Here is a 27,661-nt window from a genome sequence, read left to right as displayed (position 1 = left end):
AGTTTGCCTCAGCTCATTTTCGATGTAAATAACTTGAAGCAATAAATTAGGGTCTCTTGCCCAAAAAATATACCCTTCGTTTTCAAGTCCATCATTCCACGTAGCTCCGTGCATATAGAAATACAATACCAACTTCTTATTTTTTAAATCATTCATTCTTCCAACCACTACACACTCATTTACATTTTCATAAAATGGTGATTCTTTGTGGTGTAAATAATATAGTCGATCAGTGGCATATACATTTATATATTTTAAATCAAAAGGGACATCTTCTTTATCGACATCTAAATAATAATGAGAAAATAGATATTGTTGGTGTATCCAGAACGGGAAACTACATTTTAAAAGATCTATTGGGGTATTTTTTCCTTCTTGGTAACTTTTGAAATTATTCATTTTTTAATATATAAAATTTTATATTAATAAATTATGAAAACCCTTCTCTGTTTATTAGTCAACTTCTTCAATGGTTGGGTGGAATTGATTATTATGTAAATTTGATTCATTTCCCCCAAGTATATGTTCATAATCCTTTTTTATTTCTTTTAATTTATTTTCATAATCTTTTTGTTTAGCAGAGGGGGTTTCATCAATCCACTTGAGAGTACTTTCTAATTTTGATTTAAATATATATATATATTACTACTGTTATTATTTATAATATTATTTTGTATTTCTAAGCAATATGATTCTAATTTACATTTAGCTTCTATATCTTTTCTTAATTCCCGGTCTTGAGCAGCATACATTTCAGCTTCTTTGATCATTCGATCTACCTCTTCTTTGTTTAATCTTCCCAAGTCATTAGTTATAGTAATTTTTTCTGATTTGCCGGAAGATTCTTCGGTTGCTGACACATTTAATATCCCATTAGCATCAATATCAAATGTAACCTTAATTTTAGGTATACCCTTGGGTGCCTGGGGTAAATTATTTAATTGAAACCCCCCCAAATAATTATTATCTTTAGTTTTAGTTCTTTCTCCTTCATATATTTTAATATTAACACATTCTTGGTTATCACTATACGTAGTGAAGTTTTCAAATTTGCTAGTAGGAATTGTCGCGTTCCTTTTAATCAAGGTAGTCATAATATTACCGGCAGTTTCAATACCCAATGAAAGGGGAGTCACATCCAGTAATAATAAATCTTTGATATTATCAGATTTATCTCCACTGAGAATGGCAGCTTGAATGGCAGCACCATAGGCTACAGCCTCATCTGGATTAATCGACTCATTCAAATTCTTTTCATTAAAAAAAGTTTGAAGGAGGTTTTGTATTTTTGGAATGCGCGTAGAACCTCCAACCAAAACAATTTCATCGATGTCACTCTTATCGAGCTTAGCATCAATTAACGCCCTTTCAACTGGCACTAGAGTGTTTTTGAATAAACTCCCACACAAATTTTCAAATTTAGCGCGAGTAATGGTAGTATGAAAATCAATTCCCTCATATAACGAATCAATTTCGATTGTCGCTTGTGTAGATGAAGATAAAGTTCGTTTAGCAGTTTCACAGGCAGAACGAAGACGCCTTAATGATCTTTTATTATTGCCTAAATCTTTTTTATATTTTTTGTTGAATTCTCGTGTAAATTAATCTAATAAAATACTATCAAAATCTTCTCCCCCAAGATGAGTATCTCCTGCTGTTGATTTAACTTCAAAAATACCATCATTACTAATATTCAATATAGATACATCAAAAGTCCCCCCACCCAAATCAAATATTAAAACATTTTGTTCTTTTGTATCATTATTTAATCCATAAGCGATGGCGGCGGCTGTGGGTTCATTAATTATTCGAATAACATCAAGTCCAGCGATGGTCCCAGCATCTTTGGTAGCCTGTCGCTGAGAATCGTTAAAATAAGCCGGAACTGTAAAAACAGCTTTATTTATATTTCGTCCCAAATAATTTTCTGCAATTTTTTTCATTTTTGATAATATCATAGAAGATACTTCTTCTGGGGTTAACACCTTTTTCTCTTTTTTATGTTCTACTTGTATTTTTGGTTTATTCTCTTCGTCAATAATTTCATAGGGTAAGATTTTAATTACTCGTTGAACGCAATCATCTATATAATTTCTGCCCATTAACCTTTTTACATCAAAAATGGTATTTTTTGGATTCAAAGCACATTGATTTTTTGCCGCTTCCCCAATAAGTCTTTCGGTGTCATTGAATGCAACATAAGAAGGAGGGGTTCTATTTCCTTGGTCATTAGCAATAATTTCAACTTTTTCATTTTGAAAAACAGCAACACACGAATAAGTAGTTCCCAGGTCAATACCAATAACCGGAGAATTATTATCCTCCATTACTAAAATATTTAGCTATCAACTATATGTTACTTGGTCGTAAATTAGAAGTCTAATGATGTATTGCAGTTCATATTCTGGGGTTTATATACATGTACAGATGTACAGTACAGCTACTATTACATATAACTGAATAACAGTAACAATAAAATAATTATTTAAAAGTTATTAAAATTTAACAAAATTCAAAAAAGTTAAGATAATATTTTTCGTGGTTATGTTTTTTGTGTAACACTCTTAAATTATTTTTTGTAATACTATTAATAAATACATTAGTCACTGCAAAAAATCATTTATTTGTCATAGAAAACGATTATTATTTGTTTTAAATATATATTCAAGGGCATTATCAATCTATTTTTTTATTAACCTGCTCATAATTTTTCAAATTCCCGACAATTATTTTTTAATTGAAAAAATGCGTAAATTTCAATAAAATTTCAACAAAATCAATTAATAAAACTTTGGAAAACCAATAAAAAATGTTCATAATATTAACAATGAAGTTCATAACATGCTTTTTTTTGTTAATAATATTACCATTTCGGTTAACTTTTTTTTTGTGGTTAACATTTGTGTTATCTTTTTTCATAAAATTACATTTTAGTTAATAATATTACCGTTTGGGTTCATAATATTGAATTCTAGTTAATAATATGACATAGAAAACTATTGAAAAATAAGAAAAAATATTTAAAAAATCAAAATATGTGTATTTTATGATATAAATGTAGTTTTATTGGGTAAAATGGACATTGAACATGGGGAAAAAATGAAAAATAACACCTGATAGGACAAATAAATTAGGTTTTTGTTGAAAAAATAGAAAATATAAATGTTTTTGTTTCATCAAATACTACTTCTTAATTACAAAAATGAGGGTTTATATGAATAAATTAAAAAAATATTTAGATAAACAAGTATTTTTTATATAAAAACTTAGTTTTTATAAGAATAACCCACAAAAAAATATTAAAAATTGAAGAAAAATAGCCCAAAAAATGAAAAAAAAAATTCTATAGTACCAAAAAAATAATATTTTTTACATAAAATTCACAAAATACACAAAAAAAATTAAAATATATGTATTTTTTATATGAATATAGTTTTATTAGATAAAATGGACATTGAACATGGGGAAAAAAATGAAAAATAACACCCAATAGGACAAATAAATTAGGTTTTTGTTGAAAAAATAGAAAATATAAATGTTTTTGTTTCATCAAATACTACTTTTTAATTACAAAAATGGGATAAAATGGACACTGAACACGGGGAAAAAATAAAAAATAACACCGAATAGGACCAAAATATAGTTTTCAGTAACATCTAATATGACAAAAAAAAAGGTTTCATAAGAATAACCCAAAAAATCTAAAAAATTTAAGAAAAATAGTCTAAAAAACAAAAAAAAAACATTCTTTTGTACAAAAAAAATATTTTTACAGGAAATTCACAAAAGACACAAAAAAAAATTAATATATATGTATTTTTTTATATAAATATAGTTTTATTAGATAAAATGGACATTGAATACGGGGAAAAAATAAAAAATAACACCGAATAGGACCAAAAAATTGGTCTTTTGTTAAAAAAGCAGAAAATATGAATATTTTTGTTTCATCAAATAGAACTTTTTAATTACAAAAATGAGGGATTATATGAATAACTTTAAAAATATTTAGATAAACAAGTATTTTCTATAAAAAAAACCTAGTTTTCATAAGAATAACCCACAAAAAAAAAAAAATGAAGAAAAATAGCCCAAAAAATTAACAAAAAAAAAACATTCTTCAGTACAAAAAATTAATATTTTTTTACAGAAAAACCACAAAAGATACACAAAAAAAATTAAAATATATAATTTTTTAATATAAATGTAGTTTTATTAGATAAAATGGACATTGAACATGGGGGAAAAATAAGAAATAGCACCTAATAGGACAAAAAAATTAGGCTTTTGTTGAAAAAAATAGAAAATATAAATGTGTTTGTCTCATCAAATACTACTTTTTAATTACAAAAATGGGGGTTTATATGAATAAATTTAAAAAATATTACATAAACAAGTATTTTTTTTATTGAAAAAAAAACTAGTTTTCATAAGAATAACCCACAAAAAAAATATTTAATATTGGATTAACTAGCACCCTGTAAAAGGATTTTCTTATAAAAATAGCAAACATGTTATAATGAACAGTGAAATTTATTAAATTAATGATATAAAGTCTATTTTTTTCTGAAAAATCTTTTATTTGTTGAATTTTGGGTAAAGTAACAATACTTTCTCTGTCAACTTTGTTTGTATATTCGGTTGTATAATATTTAAAACTTTTATTCGTGTTTTTAGAATATTGATAATATATAGTGAAAGTAAGAATTGATGAAAGTAATATGACATTTAATACAATTAAACATATATTGTGGTTTTGTGTAAAAAAAAATTTAGTATTAATTACATCTTTGTTATATACAACATCGTGTTCTGTTGTAGATTTTTTGGATGAATTATCTTCATATGAAAATACTGAACACGTTGTGGATTTATTATAGAAAAACAAAACAATGTTTTCAGATATAACCGAACACCAATTATTATTGCAGTTACCATTTAATGTCTTATTCTTTAAATTTGGGTTTGTGTGTAGAATAAGTAAATCATTAAAAGAATTTGTAAAATTGCCCGTCTGATTTTCTTTGATGATAACATTATTGGGTCCACATAAAAAACATATACCGTTAGTTTTATTACAATTTTCTATGTCCACCAAATCTATAATAATTGAAAGAATGAAAGTAGGCGATATTGCTTTGGCCAAATAAAACGAATTATTTTCGTTTTTTTGTAAAGCGAACATAGTATTATACGGCGGAGGATTTTGTAATGGCAATGGAAATAATAATGGCATCAAAAGTGGGTAATAACTATATAATTCATACTCTACAAAATATTTTCCTTTTTTTAAAGCATTTACCCATATAGGAAAAGGCATGGCGTTTGTAGGAAGTTTCAATTTATAAGGTAGATGGTCGGGGTAGGATAATGGATTGGGCTCTGAACGAGTAATTATTTTCTTGATGGCATTTAAAGTATTGTTCATTTTATAGATTAAATTCAAATCTATATCCAATATATATGCGCTTTTCATAAATCTTTCCCACTCATTATATAAATCTGGTAAACTATAAACCGACGAGGAAAAATAAGTATAACAAGTAAAATTATTGTAATATAAACGAAAAGGTTTGTGTTGATGAACAACCTCAAAAAATGTTTCAAAATTGTGAATTATTGGTAATATATAATTAGTTAGTTTTTCATCATTACATTTTTTTTAACAAATAAAATATCCATGTATATTTTATTAAAGTTGATTTTATAATATATAAACCGCCTTTCATTTTCATTGATATAATCTCCATAATATACACGAAGCGGGGATATATTATGTTGTGTTTCAAATTCAACTTGTGCTCTACTTGAATTTAAAAAAAATAAAAGTAACAATAATAATAATATAGAAAGTTTTCTATACATTGGTCTGTTAGATTGGAAATAATTATATGAGAAAATGATATATCATATATACATAAAGTTTTTTAATCATATATTTATTAATAAATATATTTTAATTTATTTTAAAGTAATTTTAACTAAATTAATAATGATAACGAATATTTTTGTATAAAAATATTTATTTAAAATAAACCAAAATAATATAAATAAACCAACAGACGAGTGGGTACATAATTACTAAAATGGATAGCCTACATAAATGTTTATTTTGCATAAAGTCTTTCAATAAAATAATGTTAGCAATATTTCTCGTTCTGTTTGTTGCTATTTTAATTTATGTAGGACTCAAATATATTACCCCAAACACAAATAAACCAAAAGACGGGTGGCTTACAAATTCCGTGGTGTAATTTATGTCTGTCAAGGATTGGTTTATATATATTTTATCTAAATAATATATTACTTTGATTATAAGGTGTTAATATTTCTGGGGATAAATTAAATTTGTTTTGATTTATAGATAAAATGGGTTTATCTTTTTTTATTTCAATATCAATATTTCCTTCTTTGTTAATGATTAATTTTTCATTTTCATCGTGATATTCCTTATATTCATTTTCGTTATCATTGTCAATTGGCATGTATTTATTTTCATGTATATTAAAATGATCTTTTTCTTTAAAAATGCTAGTATTATTATTATCATTATTATTATTTTCATTGTTGGCTCCTAAACGGATTCTTTTATATTGAAATATTTTAAAACTACCTTTTCTCTTCTTATTGTTGCTATTGTTTTCGTTGATAAATACTTCATCATCACCCAATTCATCGTCATCATCATCATCATCATCATCATCATCATCATCATCCGAGTCTTCTTTTTTTCCTTCATCTTCCTTATTATTGATAGTGGTAGTATTATCCTCAGAAAAATGAGTTTCCCGAGATGTATAATCATCCTTTATGATAAAGTTAGCATTATCACTATCATCGTCGACAAATACTTTGTCGTTGTCAGAGTCTTTTTTTATTTCATCATCTTCGTCTTCCTTATTATTGATAGTGGTAGTATTATCCTCAGAAAAATGAGTTTCCCGTGATGTATAATTATCCTTTATGATAAAGTTAGCATTATCACTATCATCGTCGACAAATACTTCGTCGTTGTCAGAGTCTTTTTCTATTTCATCATCTTCGTCTTCCTTATTATTGATAGTGGTAGTAATATCCTCAGAAAAATGGGTTTCCCGTGATGTATAATTATCCTTTATGATAAAGTTAGCATTATCATGATCAAAATCTTTGGTGGTGGGGATATTATCATCGGAAAAACTGTTTTTTTGTGGTGCGTGATCATTAAACTCTTTTACGTTTTCTTTCTTCTCTGTATCATTATTAAAGTCATTATACGTAGCTTCTACTCCCCGCTTATATGAAATAAAAGTTTTGCTATTTTCTATTATATAACTAGCATTATTGTCGCTGTTATTTTTTTCGTTGTCTCTGCAACAAATTTCTTTATCAAAATATTTTTCCGTTTTTTGGTCATCACTGGAATTTTCATTGATAAATATTTTATTGTCCATCTTATCATCATGAAGTTCCTCCTTTTCTTGAACAATTCCTTCTTCTTCTTCTTCTTCTTCTTCTTCTTCTTCTTCTTTTTTTTTTCTTTGGTATAGTTATAATTACTATTTTGCATGACCGAGTTCAATAAAAAACCATTTGTTAATTTAAGGTTATAATTTTCCTTACTAATTTTCGTTTTATTATTCTTAATTTCAAATTGATCATCATTATCATTAATGACATTATTATATCCCATTTTGTTATTATTGTTGTTAATTTTTTCTAGATTTTTTATTATTTCCTTATCAGAGAGGAAATCTTTGTTTTTATTGCAATTATCATTGATTGTAATAATATTAGCATTCTTAGAATTTTCTGAAAGATAATTAACATTATTATCAACTTTCATTTGGGGGTGTCCTGTAAAGATAACATTATTATCCGAGTATTTTTCGCTTAAAAAATCAAGTATCGTAGAATCCTGGTGGTTATCTTTATTAGATATAGCCATTTGCTTAAATAACTTATCGGTAATAAAATGAAAACCTATATTAAACAACGAACAAAATACCATATTAATAATCAAATCTTTATTATCTATGGGTGTTATTTCGTCTGTTAAAGTGTTTGTAGATTTCTTATTATTTAATAATTCAGCAAGTTTAGTTAATTTATCCAAATTTTGGTCCCTCAAAACTGATACTTTATGCAACATAGCTTTCATATTGCGGTTTATATGTCCAATTGCTTGAATCATCTGTGGGTATTTTGAGTTTGATATTGGAACATTCTGAACCTTATCAAAAACTTCCCCTAAAGTCTGAAGAACAAATATTGTTATATTAAAATCATCATCGGCAATATATTTTTTCAGTAAAAGTATTTTCTTTGTGTTGTTGAAAATATCAACATTTGATAAAGAATCTATGTTATTGCAATCAAAAATGCGTTTTGTCGTATTTTTCAAAGTAGAATTCTCTGTAGATTCATCGTTTAAAATTTTTTTCAATAATTCTTGAAATATGATACGAGTTAGTTTTGCTTCAGATTCAACACCACCTTCTAAACTATTATTGAATAGATTATATTTTTCCATAGTTTATTTTTTAATTTGCTTAGAAAATATGTTATATCTCAATACTTTCCTTTGTCGCCGACAATAATAAATAAAAAAAAATGAACGATAATATATATACTTGTATTTAAACGTTTATAAGTTTTTGCTAATTTATGTTTAAGGTGTGACTAAAAATTATTATAAGTTGTTAATTAAATTTTTATATAATAATAATAATAATAAAATTTAAAGAGGAATCCCACAATAACAAGGTAATCAGTATTTTAGTTATCTAACATAAACTTTAATATATATATATATATATATATATATATATATATATATATATATATATATATATATATATATATATATATATATGTACTTTATATGTGCTATTGTTTTGAAAATAACCAAAGTGTCATTAAAATGGCCTTAAACAATTCGAATTATCAGTAGAATACTTTGATATGTAATCATGGATACTGGGTCCTGTACAATCTTTCCGTCGAATATGTCCCAGATAATCAAAATCAGATTCTTCGCCAAACATATTAATTACATCATCAGACGGTTTATTTTTTAGGGGCATATTAGTCACCATTTCTCCTCTAGTATGCATTGTAAAATTATCATCATCTTCATCCTCATCATCATTTTGACCGTGTGTTATCATTCCCTTGGTCCTCTTTTTAGAACACATACCAGGTGCTTCTAAATATAGAGCATTTTTGTTTTTGGTGAATCGGTTGTACAAATTTTGAATATAGACTACAGAGTTTTTTAGAACTAGGGGCGCTCCATTGCATATATTTGTTAACGTAACAAAACCTAGGTTTTTTACGTAAACGATGTTTGGAATAGAATTGTCTATTATTGGTCTTTCCCCATTTTTTACTGAAAAATCAAAAGTATATTGTTTTTTATTATTTTTTGCATTTAATATTAATTGTGGATAAAATTTCCTAGCAACATCAAAGGCAAATTCATGATCCTTAAACTCAACCTTTTCATTGAAATCATCATTAAATTCACAGAAGTAATTAACAAATATATCAGCTGAATTTTTCAATTTATTGTGTATATCATTAAACATATCAGAATGTTTATTTATAAATTCGATATATTTTTCTTTTTCTTTTTAAAAAATTTTACTTTTGTGGTACTTATTACTACTAACTTGTTCATCTACAATTTTCATATTATTATATATATTACCAATAGTACTTGGTGTTAATTTAGCCCTAGGAACATTTCCATTTTGTGTCAAATTTGTATTTGAAGCAGTAGAAATTAATTTATCATTTATATGTGATTCATCCATAAGCTTTATGAGAAAGTTATATGCAAAACAATCACTGGGTTGATTCAAAGAATTAGAAACCATAATTGCATTTCCATGCTTGTTTACAAACAAAATATTCGATGGAGCTAAAAGGCACTGCCCATTAAAGGGAGGAATTTCCATTAAATTTTCTTGGTGTACTTCATTAAGAAAAGCTAAACTTACAATATCATGTAATGTGTGGCACAATAACCTGTTATTAGAAAGAAAGTGTGGCTTTTTGTCTAAATATTTTAAGGTGTTGTTGCTTTTATCCTCATTAATAGTCATTATACTCCTTTCGTGGTTTTTATCTGACTGTCCTTGAATATTCATCATGGTTCGAATGAACGAAATAAGTACGGGATTTAAATCGAATACTCTCATACAAATATCTCTAGGATCTTGAGGATTATCTCCCGGTAAAACATATTTCAGGGGTTTTCCGTTCTGGAAAATATTATCAATATCAAAATTATCATCACTATCAACTGATTTTATATATAAATTATAAGGATTGTTATTATCATCATCATCATTATCATCATCACTACTACTGCTACTATAAGAATTGGTTTTAAATGGTCCAAGATTTATTTTCCTTTTATGTTTGCGTTTAGAACTACTACTACTACTACTACTACTACTACTACTGGTATTATCAACATCACTTTCGGCATTAGATTTGTTTTTATATTCATCTAAAAACTTTTTTAATTCTGGTATTATTCCAATATTGTTATTCTCTATTTTACTCTTTTTATTTTGGTGGGTATTTTTTCTTTTATTTAAATCTCTTATATTAACATTTTTATCTCTTACATAATATCCACATCCTAATGTATTATTTCTGGCTAAAAACCTTGAAAGAACTTTTCCATTTGATATTTGTTCTTCGCTAGAATTTATCATACAGACTTTAACTCCATTACAAATTCTAATATGATTCATTGCTAATATTTGCATTAAGATTTTACTATTTGGAAATATTAAAACCCCGGGAGGAAATGCAATGGTTTCAGAAAAACCAGTATTCTCTGGTGGATACAGCTTAGAGTTTATTCGAAAAATGGATCGACCATGGATAAATGGACCCATATTAAACTTTTCATATCCATGCCTCGTTGGATTCATATTACAGGATGTATGTTGAAGTGGTTTTTCAATATTTTCATATAGCAAACCAAGTTTTAGATAAGTACAAGGCGCACAAAAGCTTTCAAATACCCTTTCATGGCGCTCATTTTTTTTTCTATTTAAATGATCTGTATATATTTGTTTAATTTGACTTGTTATATCAAATTCTATACCATTATCAAAGATTTCATATAGTAAATGACTAAATATACACTCTTCGCTAAGCGAATCTATCGTTTTTTCAAAGTCTTGTGTTAAACTTTTTAATTCGGGAGTAGATAAATTCTCTATTAATGTATTCAAAACTTCTTCGTTCATTTTTTCTTTTTGTGGATTTTTTCCATCACCAAAATTTGTAGGTAGATTATTAGGATTTAGAAAAGGTTGTTGTTGTTGTTGTTGTTGTTGGTAATAATTATTAGTATTACCTTGTGCTTGTGCTTGCGGAATTACAGTAGCAGCAGAAGGAATAGATGATTGTGGTATCAGAACCGGATTGTTATCGACGGTGGTGGTGGTGGTGGTGGTGGTGGTGTTGTTGTTGTTGTTATTAAATGGTGATATCTGATGTTGTGGTGGTTGTTGAAGTTGAGTATATTGATATGGACTTTGATTATTTATTCCATAATTATCTTTACTATTATATGTTGTTGTATTCATATTTTTTAGATATAATAAAATAACACATTTGCTGCTTATATTTCAACTTGAGAAATGAGACTATATAATACCTTTTGATAATCTTTATCATACTCGTTTCCATTTGAATGAATTATATTTAAAAAATATCGGTATAATTGCCTAAAGTTATTTTGAATTTGAATTGCGCGTGTAATTTTATGTTGTAAATGTTTTCTATATTTAGATAATCTACTTTCATAATCAATAATAGATTCAATTATTAATTTTACCGCTCGAAGATGAGGATAAAAATTTTCTAATACAATTAAGGTATTTGGGGGATATTTAGATCGATTAAAAGCTTTGAAAAATTGCATATTTTTTATAGGGAGTATAGGAGTTTTATTGTAAGGAGAATAATTTATACTATATGATATAGGTTTGCCCGGCATCATTATTGTCTCATCAAATTTCTTATAGTATATTAAGAAATTTTGGTAGTATATAAGTATACTATATAATTTTATTCTTGTTTGGTTAAATGGGGCCTGAATCATATAATCGATATTATTATTATTATTATTATTATTATTATTATTATTATTATTATTATTATTATTATTATTATTATTATTATTTTGGGCCATCATGACGTTTTTTCATTTTAGGTTGGAATTTTTTTTCATATATATATTAAGAGATAAAAATGGCCATAAACATAAACAAAACTTAACTTTACAAGTCAAAATAGGAGAGCTGTTTCTTTGGATAGTCTTGTTATTACTGCATTCTCTCATATATATATATATATATATATATATATATATATATATATATATATATATATATATATATATATATATATATATATATATATATATATATATATATATATTGTATTTATATCCTTTATAGTTTGCTGTTCTGTTGTATTTTGTGTTGTTACAATTTATAATGAACAACCAAAATAATCTAAAAAAAATGTTATTTTATTTTACAATTTTTGGTATATATACAATAACTTAAGATTAGTTTCTGTTATCTATTTAAAATCTAAACATATATAAATAATGAATATCGATAATACTTATGTAACGAATTCAAAAGTTTGTATACGGATATAATAGAAATTAGAGATCTATCCAATTATATAAATCTTCAAATCTTTAATTATATATTTTATTTTGATGAAATAGTCATTCCTTGGGAAATGAAGAGTAATATAAATTTATCAAAATTAACAACTAGTCAAATTGATCGATTATACTTTATTGATTTCGATTCAAACTACCTAAACGACAATAATGATGTACAGTACAAAGAGACTAATTACATATTGTCTTTCTGGTCAAAATATATTGATAATTTAAACCTTTATATAAATTTGAATGTTAATACTATTGAAAAAGTTTTAAGTCATGATTATCCGCTTATATGTGGTAAAATGTTTATAACACCCCACTTTAGTACATTTGCTAATATTTTTTCGTCAAATAATAATAGTTATTGTTGGAATTGGGAAATTCACCATAATACAAATACAATTTATGAATTCCTGGATGAAAATGAACGAGAGTTGTTTAAAAGGCCCCAAACGTTAGAATATCTATGTCTTCTTCAATTGTCACATGAAAATATTTGGCTTTTACCGAAAAATTTAAAAGAAAATATCAATAGATTAATTCAAATTAACCATATAATTAAAAATTTTAATACTAGCAAATGTAAAAACATGATGGATTTTGTTGTATTTTAATAATGATATTTATTACCATTTAGTATCTAAAATATATGTCATTTATGCAATTTCTTAAAATATATATATATATATATATATATATATATATGTGTGTGTGAGTTTTATTATACATCATTTAATAATTTTTCTTCGTCTAATTATTAATTAACACACTTCAATTCATTTTTTGGAGTGCCCGTATAATGTTAATCATATAACTACTGTTTGGTTTATATTTATCTGGGCGTTCCCTAATAATATCAGAAATTTTGTTTGATGATGAAGAATCATCTAATTTTGCTTCGTAAATATTCTTATCGATCATCTTTTTGGCCTGATTTTTTGGTTGTAAAGAACCACATAAAGAAATCCCTTTACACGTCTCTCCCTGAAAAAATATAAAGTAATCATATAAATAAGAAGCTATGGAATTTCTTAAGTCTTGAATAATTTTCATTCTATCTTCTGCTATAAATGCATTTGTGATTATCAATAATAACCATAGGTTTGGGTTTTGGGATGACGCAACGATTTTTAGTTTTATATAAATTACATTCAACTAAAAATATGTAATCTTTTAATATATAAACTATATTATCGGGTATACAGTGCTCATAAGATTCACTCATCATTGCATTGTTTATAACAAAATGATAAGTGTAAAATTTTAATGTAGCGGGAATACCATTAAATTTCATGAATATATTAGATTTTTTTATTGTGGTTTCATTAATTACATGGTGCGGTTTACTCGATGCAGATATGTAGTTATCTAATACATTATTAATTTTGTTTACATTTTTAGAAACAGAAGCATTTAATCTCCAACACATAGCAAAATAAGTCAATATATCAGAAGTTTGTTTATTCACATAACTTTCTTCGTACTCTAAAATAAATGGATAGGATTGTGTATAATTATCGGGTTGTACTCGCTGATATAATTTTATGGGGCCTTGTTCAATATAAACTGTCTTTACAGCAAAGTTATTACATTCTAAAAAGGAAGCTAAACCTATGATACTGTTATTATTTACCAATATAATGAAACAAGGTTCTTTATACACGGGACCCTCATCGTTTATATATAACATTTCACGAGTCAATATATTTCGTACAAAAGTTTCCTTTTTTTCTCTCATTTTCTTATATTGAATATTATACGTTTTTTTTTTTTTTTTGGATTGATACACAAACGATAATTATCAAATAGGATTTCTATTTCTCGGCTATAGAACGTCATACACGAAAGATCATTACACGACCCCTTAAATTTTTTTATTAATAATGGGTGGTTCTCATTGATAAATCTTCTATATTCTCTTTCTTGTGATACCATCATCATTGTTTGTTCATTTTCTCTAACAATCAAATTCATTTTATCTTCTTCATTCATCTCTACCAATATAACATCAAAGGTTAAAATTACCTGTTTTAATAAATTTCTTTCAGTCAATAGTTTTTCATTTTCTAATTTTGATACTTTATAAAAATATCCATTATTACATTTCATGGAAAATTTATGCGCCGCATACGCTGACTATATTTTTATTCCCAGGTCCGTTAATGTATTATTATTACTAAATAAAACAAACCCCAAAATCTCTGGAGTTACCAAGCTAAAGTTGTAAACATATTCTTTCTTCATTGTTATATTTTTGTTTGAAATATAACAAGGTATGTATATAACATGTACCACAAATATATATTTCTTATTTAAAATATTTAGTTTCAGATACCCATTCTTGATGTACAAGGAAATAGCATTCAAAAATATGTCCACAAATAAAAGGTGGGATAAATTTATAACTATTACAAAAATGAACTGTATTATAAAGAATTCTATAAGGTAATATTGTGTTAGTTGAGGGGGGTTAACTAATAGTCTTTCGTTTAACAGTGGTGCGGGTGGTTTGGCGGGATATTTATTCTGATTGCAAACAACAGGAAGATTTATTATTTTATCATATCTACATACTGGACAAATTTTATTATAAGAAAAGTAGCGAGATAAACAAAATGGATGGAACTTGTGACCACACTCTGTTATGAAATACTTTTTCATGTCATCTAAACAAATTGGACAACTTTCTATTTTTCCTTCTATTTCCCCATTGGTTACCCATTCACTATCTTGTTTATCACTTAAACCCCACAAAGCATGACGGATTGATTCTTCGTTTGGGGACATTGGAAAATCATATGTTGTCAAAATGTATTCACATGGAATTATAAACACTGGCCACGTTTCCATATTGGTTGGGCGTTCTATTGTCCCATCCAAATATGAACCTTATATTTGTGTTAAATTGGGAATGAACGATGATGATACTGATTTGATTATTTGTAATCCTGTAGCATTATTATAAAGAAACATCATGTCAGCCGTATTAAATATGCTGGAATTACCAAATAAACTCGTGGGTGAGCTATGAAACAGAGACATTAAAAGCCTGGCAACATCGTTGCATTTTAAGAGTAATGCTAGTTGTAGTGCCGTCAAATTTCCATCGCGTTGTCGAATTTCTATATCTGGAAGCAACATAAGCGGATTTCTATCTTGCCAATCTTTCAATATTAATAGTAACTTTTTATTACCCTTTGCTGTAGCAATCCTATGAAATATTGTTTGATTTAATGTGGAAGATTTTAGAAAACAAGAGGCCCCAGCTTTTAATAAAAGTTGAAAATAATTTGTTTTTTTAACACAACAGGCGGTCATAATGGGAGTTAGGCCATCTAAACCAGGAACATTCAAATTATTTTTTATATGGATTAGTTTTAATATTTGATAAAAATTACTAACCTCATTTTTAATACAATATTGCATTAAAGTTAATCCTTCCGGTATCACTGGCGTTTTTGGTAACCACGTATGATATTTATTCAATAGTTTCTCAATTCCAATAACTTTATTACTTGAAATTACTGCTAAATGTTTTATAATTCCTGGACTAAAATTCCCATCTTCTAATACGTGGCTGAATAATCTCCAATGCTCGTTCATAAGGCCACCTTAGCCATTTCAAGGGTGGTGGTTGACATTTTGTTCGAATTTAAATACATACACAACTACTTATTTTCAGAAAAATATTCAAAACTATCAACTATATCTTCTTTGTTTTCACAAATAAGAGGTGCCAAATCTCCTTCATGAATAACATTTTCGACCAACATTTCTAACACAGCAGAGCAATGATCAAAATTATTTTGATTTGTTTGGAAAAATATTGGTAACCAGTTAGTAATAACCTGCTCAAAATTTGCATCTGATAAATGTCCCAAAAAGGCTAAAAAGGATGTCTTTGTTTTTGGATCAATATCTATCTGTGTAGTAACATCTATAAGGCCACGCATTAATGCCCCATTTACTTTCAAAAAATTACAATCACGAGTTCCAGCTAAAATACAAGGCCCTATGACATGAAAAAATCCATCAATCATCCACTCTAAATAAAATGCTATTGGATTTAAAATTGGCTCAAAACATCCAATAATAGCGGGTAATTTTAATTTACGTATTTTATACATTAATCGCTCTATTAGCTCATAACATAAATTGACATCATAAAATACGCGATGGGGATTAATATACCATTTTGTTATGTTAAGTCTGTTTATACGAAACCTAACCTCCCACGAGTGTCTAAAAAATAATTGTATAATAAACCTTGATAACAATGAGAAAGGTTGTCTAATGTTTTAGCAATAACCAAAGGGGAAAATGTATCATATAATATATGAAAATTAATTTTTTGGTTCAAGGAATTTGTATCTATTTGTTCTTTACCAATTTGTTGACAAAAATGATCAATTACTGCGGGCATGGATATATTTGCCATTTCATGTGGCATGATTTTAGCTATAGAAATAAATAACAGAAATATTGGTTTTCCTTCTGTATCTTTCGTGTTAGTGTCTATTGATTCTAGATATTGTTCCCCATTTGTAAATTTACCTCCATCAGTTACTGCCCACGTTGCAATTTGTTCAATAAGAGATAAAATTTGTACTGAACACAAATTTTCGATACATTCCGAACATCCACTTGAAGCGTTCATAATATTATCACAAAATTTAGAATATATAACAAGACGATGGTATCCTGTTGATGGGTACAAACGCGAATCCCATAATCCATATAATTGAGTTTTATTTGACATATTTTCTTTTTTAGTTGATTATTAAAATAATTGGCCAACTGACCCAAGTGTTTTATGTATCCACTTTATATATATATAATATATATATAAAAAAAATTTTGGTTTCAGTTTCTACCATTTTTATGAGTATTATTAACAATATTAATTTATGGGTCATCTTCTTCTGGTTCATCTTTTTGTAAAATATATTCCATTTCTGCGTGACAAACCAGATGATAAAAATAAGGGATGTATGGAATAGATACTATGTCAGAATATAACATTTTCATTATTCCTTTTGTATTTCTTACATTAAAATTCAATATATTCTTATTTACTTTATTTGTATATTCTCTGAAAATTCTTGGAATAAATAAGGAGACATTATATGAATCCCATCCTCCAAAAAAACACCATAAAATAACGTTTTCCAATCATCATCTTTTGAGAGAAGGGAAGGAATCATTAGAGATATATTTAAGGAGGGGTCTTGCCCCATGATTATGTAACTTCTCTTATAATCAATGATGTTATTATTAAATACTAAATATAAATTTATAAAATGTTGGTCGGTTTTAAACATGACAGTTATAATACTCGTGTCTCGTTCGTTTTCCTCTAATATATAATAGATTTTGTTAATATTACCATAATTTAAAAAATCCTCTTTGTTTTTGTTTTCTAACATATGTTTTGGTATAATTATAGGACATACGTAAAATCTGTTTATACCTAATATTACTGTATCGTAGGTTTTTTCTTCAAATATTTTTTTAAAACGTTCAGTAATATGATGTGGTGTTGTATTGAATTCGTATACATATGATTTTTCTGCCATTTTTTTATTAAATTTAAAAAATGTCAACGTATATTGATGGGATATTTTATTCCCCAACGAGACCTAATATGGGCGTTGTTGATAAAATAAATGAATTTATGAACCAAAACGAAAAAAATATCCTCATAATAGAAGAAGAGAAAAGTTTATTAAACAATAAGAAAAAAAATATAATAAATAGTTTTTCTTCGAATAATATAAATAAAATATATTTCAATCACAAAGAAGGTAAACAATTCGATATAATAGGACAATTGAGAATCAATCAAGAAAACAAGGATAATAATTCCCCACGTTATTATTATTTTATATTAAATTATGATGACGCCAATAATGTTATAAATTTATATATAATAATCAATCCAAGTGTTTTTCTGCCCTTCGTTTTATCAACTTACAATATACCAGACCCCAAAGATTCAATTTACACATCAGTAGTCATGAGCGGTGAATTGGTATATCATCCTAAAGATATAGAGTTCTATCACTACAAAATTGTTAATACTCTAACAAATAAAACCCACATTGATTTGGAAAATATAAAATATGATGAAATAATTTCAAATTTATCAGAAAATTTTAAAAAAGTTATTAAAAGTTATTTGAGGATTAAGTATAAAGGGTTTTGCAAATTGGAATAAATACTTAATATACTCTTCTTCTTCTTTGTTGCCATCATCATCATTATAATAATGGGAAATTATTCATTAGAAGAAATATATGTCGACGAAATAATAATAATAATAATAATAATAATAAGAAAAATAATCATTACAAGAACAACAAAACAAATGATTTTTTGTCGGCTACCCAGAAATGTAAAAATATTTTACACATGCACAACAACACGAAAAATGATAATAATGATATTAATAATGATACTAGAAATGTATATTGTCCTTTTCATGAACATTTTAAGACTTCTTACTCAAAATCAGGAAAATTATACGAAAAAAACCACTTGTACATATGTTTCTCTAACAATTGTATTTTACCTAAAAATAAAAACGGAAATTGTGTTATATCTACCATCAAATTTTTAGAATTATATTCCAAATTAAATTTGACTAATATCAATTAATTCACAATAAGGAATGAAAACTACTATTTTTCCTGAATATAATTTTAATAAACAAGGTGAAATCGGTAGTTTGCTCTTTGAATTATGATCAATGTCGGCAATTTTAATATTAGAATAATTTATGATTTCGACGTCCTTTTCAAAATTAACAATTTGTTTTTTTGTTCCACTGTTGTAGTCACAATACTCGTACATAGAATCTAATTGCATAAAAGTCTCTCCATTTTCGGTTATTATTTTTGACATATCATGTGAAGGTGAATATTTCAGCTCAGTTAACAATTTTGCTTCTTTTTCCCGTGAATAGTTATTATCTGTTGGCATGTTTAAGAATTTTTCTGAAACTTTTTCCCTTGTCTACCAAATTCAAAATTAAATTCATTATCGTTTCCGGATTCTGTAGTTTATCAAATGTTTTGTAAAAAATTTTTTTTTTTTATAAATTTTTTAAGTAATCTAATTTTCTGTGACATATATTTTGAGTATATATGACATCGGTTGAATCATCGTCCTTTTTGTCTAATAAAACGAGAAAGGCTTTTCGAAATTCGTGATCACACATTTCAGATAACTCTTCTTCTTTGGGATGATAAATTAATTTATTATCATTCAAAAAGAAATACAAATCTTGTGGCATAATATGAATCATGAAATCAAGAGTAAATTCATTTTCATTAGAAAACACCGATACATTATGATATGAATGATCAGAATATTGATTTGATATAGGCGATGCAAAATAAAAACCAATAGGAGGATATAATTCATCAAAAGGGTTTTTAAATAAGTGTTTTTGTAATAAATTACAGAAAAGTCCTACATAGATTATAAATATAACCCACAATAATATTTCAGAAATAATCATATTTTTTGTTTTTAATATTAAAAAAATTTTTTCCTTTTGTTGTTATTGTTATCCAAAAAATAACAATAATGATATCAACACTACAACATATAATCATTATTTTCATACCACACCCCGAAATAATAATAATCCTTCTTATAAAAACAAAAAAAAACATTGATATTAATAATAAATAACCAAAAAGTAATAAAGAAAAGAAAGATTTTAAAGGACATAGATGAAAATCTTGGTTTATATATAAACATTTCTAAAAAAAACAATAAACAATTATTTCTAGAGGACGAATTATACAACTTGGAAAAATACCTGAATTGTAACTATATTAATAATTTCATTGTTATAATTTTTCTAGATCCTAAAACGTGGCTAGATGATTATATGTTATTTGTGTCCCTTTTAGAAATTTTTAGAAAACAACAAGAAAATAATACTAATTCGAAGCTTTTTTTCCTGTCCTTTATCGCTTCCAATAATTCTCCTCATTCTAAATATTCTGTAACCGAACAACACAGGCAAAGGCTAGTTGAGTTAAGTCGTCTAAATTCGGATACTTATTCTAACATTTTTTATGCAAAATGTTGTTTTAACGCAAATTTAATAGATGAAATAATAAATAATATTAATATTCAATTTAATACTTTGCTATCATTCGGGCGTATTAATTTCTCTAATTTAATGTTTACACGTACGAATGATGATATTAATGAAATCGACAATGATAATATTTTATTATGTTTTCATGAAAATCATGCAATATCTACCGAAAGGATTATTTTTTAAGAGATACTTTTTTTTCATCAAACATTTGATTATTAATATAAGTTATAACTTTGTGATCCACCCGCATAACAAAATCATTTTTATTTTGTATAATCAACCTTTTCACCTCTTTCAAACCATTCAGTTCTTTTGTCGCTATTGAATGTTTTTTTAACAAATATTGGTAAATTGTAATCTCGGAACACGACCCGAACGATCCACGTTCAAATTCGTTTTTTAATTCGTCTTTTTCATCGTCTAAATTGACCGCATTATAAAGTGGAGGTATTTTACACTTATCATAAATTTCTTCTGTGGTGATGAAAACACCAATTATACTTTTTACGTCTTGGTAAATATCTTCTTTATAAATTTCTTTTAAAAATATATTAATAAATCCATAAACACTCATCATGAAATAATTGCCAGATGAGCCGACTTCAGAAAAAATAGCGTATTCTTTCGAATTTATCACATCAGTTATACAATAAATGATAATACTTTCAAATTTATGGCCATGTTTTTTTTATATTATATGTCATCCGTGAGGCCAAGTCTTTGGGTTTTAACATATAATAGGTAATACTATCATAATCATCTTTGTTTTGTTCTTCTTGTAAACATTTTTTATTAAAAAGGAATGCATAATATGTTGCCATTTTTTAGTATAACAAAAAAGGTACCCAATTTACAAATTTAATATGAATTTATTTTCCTGGTAATTTAAAAGATATTTATATATATATAAGCTGTTTATTTTTAAACGGCTTTACGTGAAATTGGTATTACGTCTAATAGTTTTTCATAAGATATAATTCAAAATGAGTTGTAAAATAAGCAAATTGCGGCAATTTTTTGAAAATGGTGATAATAAAAATAGGTTCCTCCAAGAATGGAATAGGCCAGCAGCACCATTATCAACTCCCAATACAAATAAATTGTGTTTTCAGCAGATGGATATTGATTATTATATTGGTTATCCGGTAAGAAAAAAGGAATGTGGTGGTTATAATATGCAGCAGCAGCAGCAGCAGGTACCCATAATAAGATTATTTGGAATAAATGATATAGGGAATACTATTTGTTGTAATGTATTTGGATTTTTTCCTTATATATATGTTTCTGTGAATTTATTAGATTCACAAAAACAAGTTTCATATTCAGACCAAATAAAAAGGGCTCTGAATCGAAAAATCTACTTGAATGAAACAAAAGATCAAATTAAATTAAAGGAATACGTATTAAGTGTAGATAGGGTGTTTAAACAAAGTTTATATGGATATCAAGAAAAAAAATCATCGTCATCATTGTGTTTTTTTGAAGTTACTGTGGCTTTACCAAAATTAATATCTATAGCTAAGATTATTCTTGAAAATGGGTTAGTGATAGATAAACATCCCACTCACTTTCGGGTTTACGAATCAAATGTTGATTTTACACTTAGATTTATGACAGATGCTCAGAAGCCTGGTTGTTGTTGGATCGAGTTACCTATTGGTGAGTGGGAAATAAAAAATAATGAGACAAATTTTAAAAATACTACTTGTCAATTAGAGGTTAACGTTTTTGAGTGGGAAAAAATAATTATTTATGAACCCGAAGGAGAATGGTCGTCTATTGCCCCACTCAGAATATTATCTTTTGATATTGAGTGTGGGGGAAGACGGGGAATATTTCCAGAACCCGAAATAGATCCGGTCATACAAATTGGAAATGTTGTTACGCGGCAAGGAGAGACTGAGCCATTCATAAGTGTTGTTTTTACTTTGAATAGTTGTGCTCCCATTGTGGGCTCTAAAATTTGTTCATTTCAGGAAGAAAAAGAAATATTAGAAAATTGGTCAAAATTCCTATTGTTTATTGACCCCGATATCATTACTGGATATAATATTAATAATTTTGATTTACCATATTTACTTAACCGCGCCAAGCATTTAAACTTGCCAGTATTTGCTCATTTAGGAATGGTAAAAGGAATAAAATCTACAATATTAGATACCATAACCCAAAACAAACAAACAGGAAAAAGAAATAACAAAATCATTAACATAGATGGACGGTGTTTAATGGACCTTTTAACAATAATACTAAAAGAACACAAACTTCGGTCATATACTTTAAATTCTGTATCTTATCATTTTCTTAACGAACAAAAAGAAGATGTTCATCATTCTATAATTTCTGAATTACAAAATGGTAATGATCAGACTAGAAAAAGACTGGCTGAATATTGTTTAAAAGATTCTATTCTTCCTTTAAAATTATTGAATAAATTGATATGTGTAGTCAATTATATAGAAATGGAACGCGTAACGGGCAATCCTTTATCATATGTTATAAATAGAGGACAACAGATTAAAATTTTTTCACAAATACTAAGAAAAGCCAAATAACAGAATTTAGTATTACCGGTGTTTGATAAAAAGGAGAGTTTTGAATATGAAGGAGCTACAGTTATTGAACCAAAAAGAGGATATTATAACGTTCCAATCGTTACTTTAGACTTTGTATCATTATATCCATCGATAATGATAGCACATAATCTGTGTTATACAACCTTTATTGATAAAAGATATATTAATCAAATGACTCTGAAAACTGACGATTATATCATTACACCTTCTAATAATTATTTTGTAAAATGCCATAAGCGCAAGGGATTAATTCCAGAAATTTTAGAATCCTTTTTAATTGCTCGTAAGAAGGCGAAAATTGCATTAAAAAACGAAGAAGATCCATGGAAAAAGAAAGTCTTTGATGGTAGACAACTGGCATATGAAATATTGGCTAATTCTGTTTATGGTTTTACGGGCGCACAAATTGGTAAATTGCCGTGTTTAGATATATCACAAAGTGTTACGGCGTTTGGAAGAACGATGATTTTTCTTACCAAAAACAAGATTGAAGAAAAATATAACAATGCTATAGTTATATATGGTGATACCGATTCTGTTATGATTAATTTTGGAGTTGAAACTTTAGAAGAGGCCATAAATTTGGGCAAGGAGGCGGCAAATCATGTGACTCAGTCTTTTATCAAGCCAATCAAACTTGATTTTGAAAAAATATATTTCCCTTACTTGCTTATTAATAAAAAAAGATATGCTGGTCTTTATTATACAAATGCTAATACTTATGATAAAATAGATTGCAAGGGGCTAGAAACAATTCGTAGAGACAATTGCCCACTCGTGGCTAAGGTCATAAATACTTGTCTGAAAAAAATCTTAATTGATAGAAACCCAATAGAAGCCCTTAATTTTGTCAAACAAACCATATCAAAATTACTTTGTAATGAGATTGACATCTCTCAATTAGTTATTACAAAGGAATTAACAAAAAAAGCAGAAGAATATAAAGGAAATCAAATTCACAATGAGCTAGCCATCAAATTAAGAAAAAGAGATGCCGGTAGTGCTCCAAAACTTGGCGATAGAATTCCATACGTTATTATATGTGGATTTAAAAAAAGTCCTATTTATGAAAGGGCTGAAGATCCAATATATGTATTAGAAAATAATATTCCATTAGATTATGATTATTATTTAAAACATCAATTAAGTAAGCCACTTATTAGAATATTTGAACCTATTCTCGGTGATAAAACCGAATCCTATATATTAATAGGAGGGCATACACAAAAAAAGAGTTTACCAATAAGTAGAGTAGGACCATTAAGTCAATTTTTTCAAATACCTCCAACTTGTATAAATTGTAAAATTCCTTTATTAAAAAGAAAAATAGTATCCGATGATGTAGAATATAACGCTTTATGTAATAATTGTAAAGTACACGAAACAGATTTGTATACACACCACATTGAAAAATTAGCTACACTCGAAAAAAAATTCAATCAATTTTGGACTGAATGTCAAAGGTGTCAAGGATCATTAATTAAAGAAGTTATATGCAGTAATCGTGACTGTCCTATTTTTTATATGCGTAAAAAGACAGAAATAGATTTTTTGGGTAAAAAAAAATTATCGATCGTTTTGGCTTGCCACAATAGGTTATAAATATTATTATTATTTCCCCAAAATATATAGTCATATTACTACACACCCAGAAGAAATAATTAAAATGGAGGAAAATATTCTAAAAGTCAGCTTTAAGTTAATTTCAGACAATGCTAAATGTCCTACTAAAGGATCAACGGGGGTGGCTTGTTATGACTTATATAGTGCTCAAAATGGAAATATTCCCGTCGGTCAACGAATTGCCATTGATACTGGCATATGTATGAAATTTCCTTCCAAAATACACGGAGAGATTAAATCTAGGTCTGGCATAGCTCTGAATTATTATGTAGATGTTGTTGCAGGAATGATAGATTCGGATTATAATGGACCTATAAAAGTGGTGTTGCATAATTCTCATCCAAATAATTCTTTTGAAATAAATATTGGGGATAGAATTCCCCAACTAAAGTTTTTTTCGGGAATTGATATCTGTTTAGTTGAAAACATCAAAAATGAAAAATGGGAAATAGAATCTTGTAGGGGCAATAAAGGATTTGGATCTTCTGGTAAATAAATAAGAAAAATAATGTCTTTCTGGTAGTTTTATATTTTATATAATCAATCAATTAAGTATATAAGTAATAATGAATAAAAGTATTACACTGAATTCTTTAACTTTTTCTATATACATATACCATTAAAATAGAATTAGTTATCAATGAGTATCATGAAAAAATTAGGCAAAATAAAAACAAAAACATTGGAAAATAAATTAAGAGATTATCTAGAAGGTGAATTGCTGAATCAAAATCTTATTGATGTTGATAAATTATCAATTACCCCAAAAGATTTTGCCATATTTTTGCAAATGAGTGTAAAAATATTAATGAAAATTCACGCCTTCCCTCCATTATTCAATGATGCATTCATAGAATAATAGAAAACAATATTAAAGAATCAGTTTACATAAAAAAAGTAATGGATATCACAAATGAAAACAAAAATGAAGACGAAGAGTCAAAAAAAATTAATGATATTCTTACAGAGAAAGATTATTATAAAAATCAAGCTTACGGTAATGATATTAATATTGGGTTAAAATTATCCGAATATGAACCAGTTATTAAACGAAAAATTTAGTAAAGAAAATGAATTACTATCAAATCAAAATTATATACAAATGATTTTACCCAAATGGGGGGATGATAATAAAATACAGAGAAAATTTTGTACAAAAATATGTTGTTTGGATTAAGTTTTAATAACTTTTATTTTATTATGAGGTGCTTCCCGCCCCCCCCCCCCCACCCCTTAGTCTTAAGACGAGATGTATGGTGCTTTCTTTTTGAATGTTGTAATCAGAAAGTGTCCGATTGTCTTCTAATTGTTTGCCTGCAAATATAAGGCGTTGTTGGTCTGCTGGAATGCCTTCTTTATCTTGAATTTTATACTTTATATTTTCTATAGTATCAGACTGGTTTGCGTCTATTGTTATAGTTTTGCCTGATAAGGTTTTTATAAAAACCTACATGATGAGAATTGTATTAACCACAAGAAGTATACGTAATTAATAATCAAGACAAGAAGGCTACTTTTATCTTATATTTTTTAAGTAAAATAAAAAACTAGATATATGAAATATTATAAGATTGTTTTATTCTTTATAATTATTATGCTTATCATAACGTGGATTATTTTAATATCAAACTTTAAAAGTCTTTTTAATATATATGAAAAAAACAAAAAAATATTAGAGAGAAATGATAAATTAATCATGCACCCCCCTCCATTTATTCCTCTCGTAATATCAGAATAACAATAATAAAGCAAATGCTTTTATTCAATATCTTATAAATAATAAACATTTATTTCAATGTCTGTAAATTGAAAAATATCACTAAGAATATTTTTAACGTATGACCATTTTAAACCATCTATTCCACACCCAATACGGGGCATCTCTATTTTAGATATATTATTTTTAAATGCATGATTTTTCATGGACAACAAAGAACTAGACAAGTTCTCATATGTAGGTTTTTCCCAGTACTTTTTTTTGGTTACTAAATAGTAAATGAATCGTTCATTTTCATCTAAAATGGCTACATTACCCACACTACAATTTTGATTTTTAAGTTTTTGAACATTATCGAATTTTTCCTTAAAAGCTAAAGCAATTCCACCCCCCATGTAAAAATCCCGGGAAACGCAATGCGCCAATGATACATTATTTGGACACGTAAACAAATCTCTGTGGATTTCTTTTATTTCATACATTATGTAAGTGTTATCAACAATAATATTATTGATATTAATAGAAATTATTAGTTTATATATATATATATATATATATATATATATATATATATATATATATATATATATATATATATATATATATATATATATTCACTATAATATATATATACATATATATACAGTATATATTTTCTATAATTGTTACCAACAAAATTATTTCCCAAGTAGTTGTGTTCAAGTAATTTGGCTATAAATAAGAAAAAGAGTGTAGTAATTATAAACACCTATGTTTGTTTGTTAAATTAATACCGTTATATTATTTTGCGGGGTTTTAATAATATATAAAAGCGTTAGTTGATTAATTACTTAATCTTCTACTTTGTAAGTTAGAAAAATCGAAGGAACGTATACAATTTGATTTTTATCCATCATTTCTGTTTTATAGTCGGGCGGTAAGGCGATAAT

The 27,661-nt window shown here is 26.8% G+C and overlaps 2 pseudogenes; one reads left to right on the top strand and one right to left on the bottom strand.

Moving 5' to 3' along the window:
- Nucleotides 1–453: 453 nt before the first annotated feature.
- LOC137647920 (heat shock 70 kDa protein-like) lies at nucleotides 454–2,327 on the bottom strand (annotated as a pseudogene).
- A 19,472-nt stretch (nucleotides 2,328–21,799) lies between these two features.
- Nucleotides 21,800–24,987, top strand: LOC137647919 (DNA polymerase delta catalytic subunit-like; annotated as a pseudogene).
- The last annotated feature ends 2,674 nt before the right edge of the window (nucleotides 24,988–27,661 follow it).

Source organism: Palaemon carinicauda, chromosome 10, assembly GCF_036898095.1.
Source record: "Palaemon carinicauda isolate YSFRI2023 chromosome 10, ASM3689809v2, whole genome shotgun sequence".
NCBI lineage: Eukaryota > Metazoa > Arthropoda > Malacostraca > Decapoda > Palaemonidae > Palaemon > Palaemon carinicauda.
This window is presented reverse-complemented; position numbering and strand designations above follow the sequence as displayed.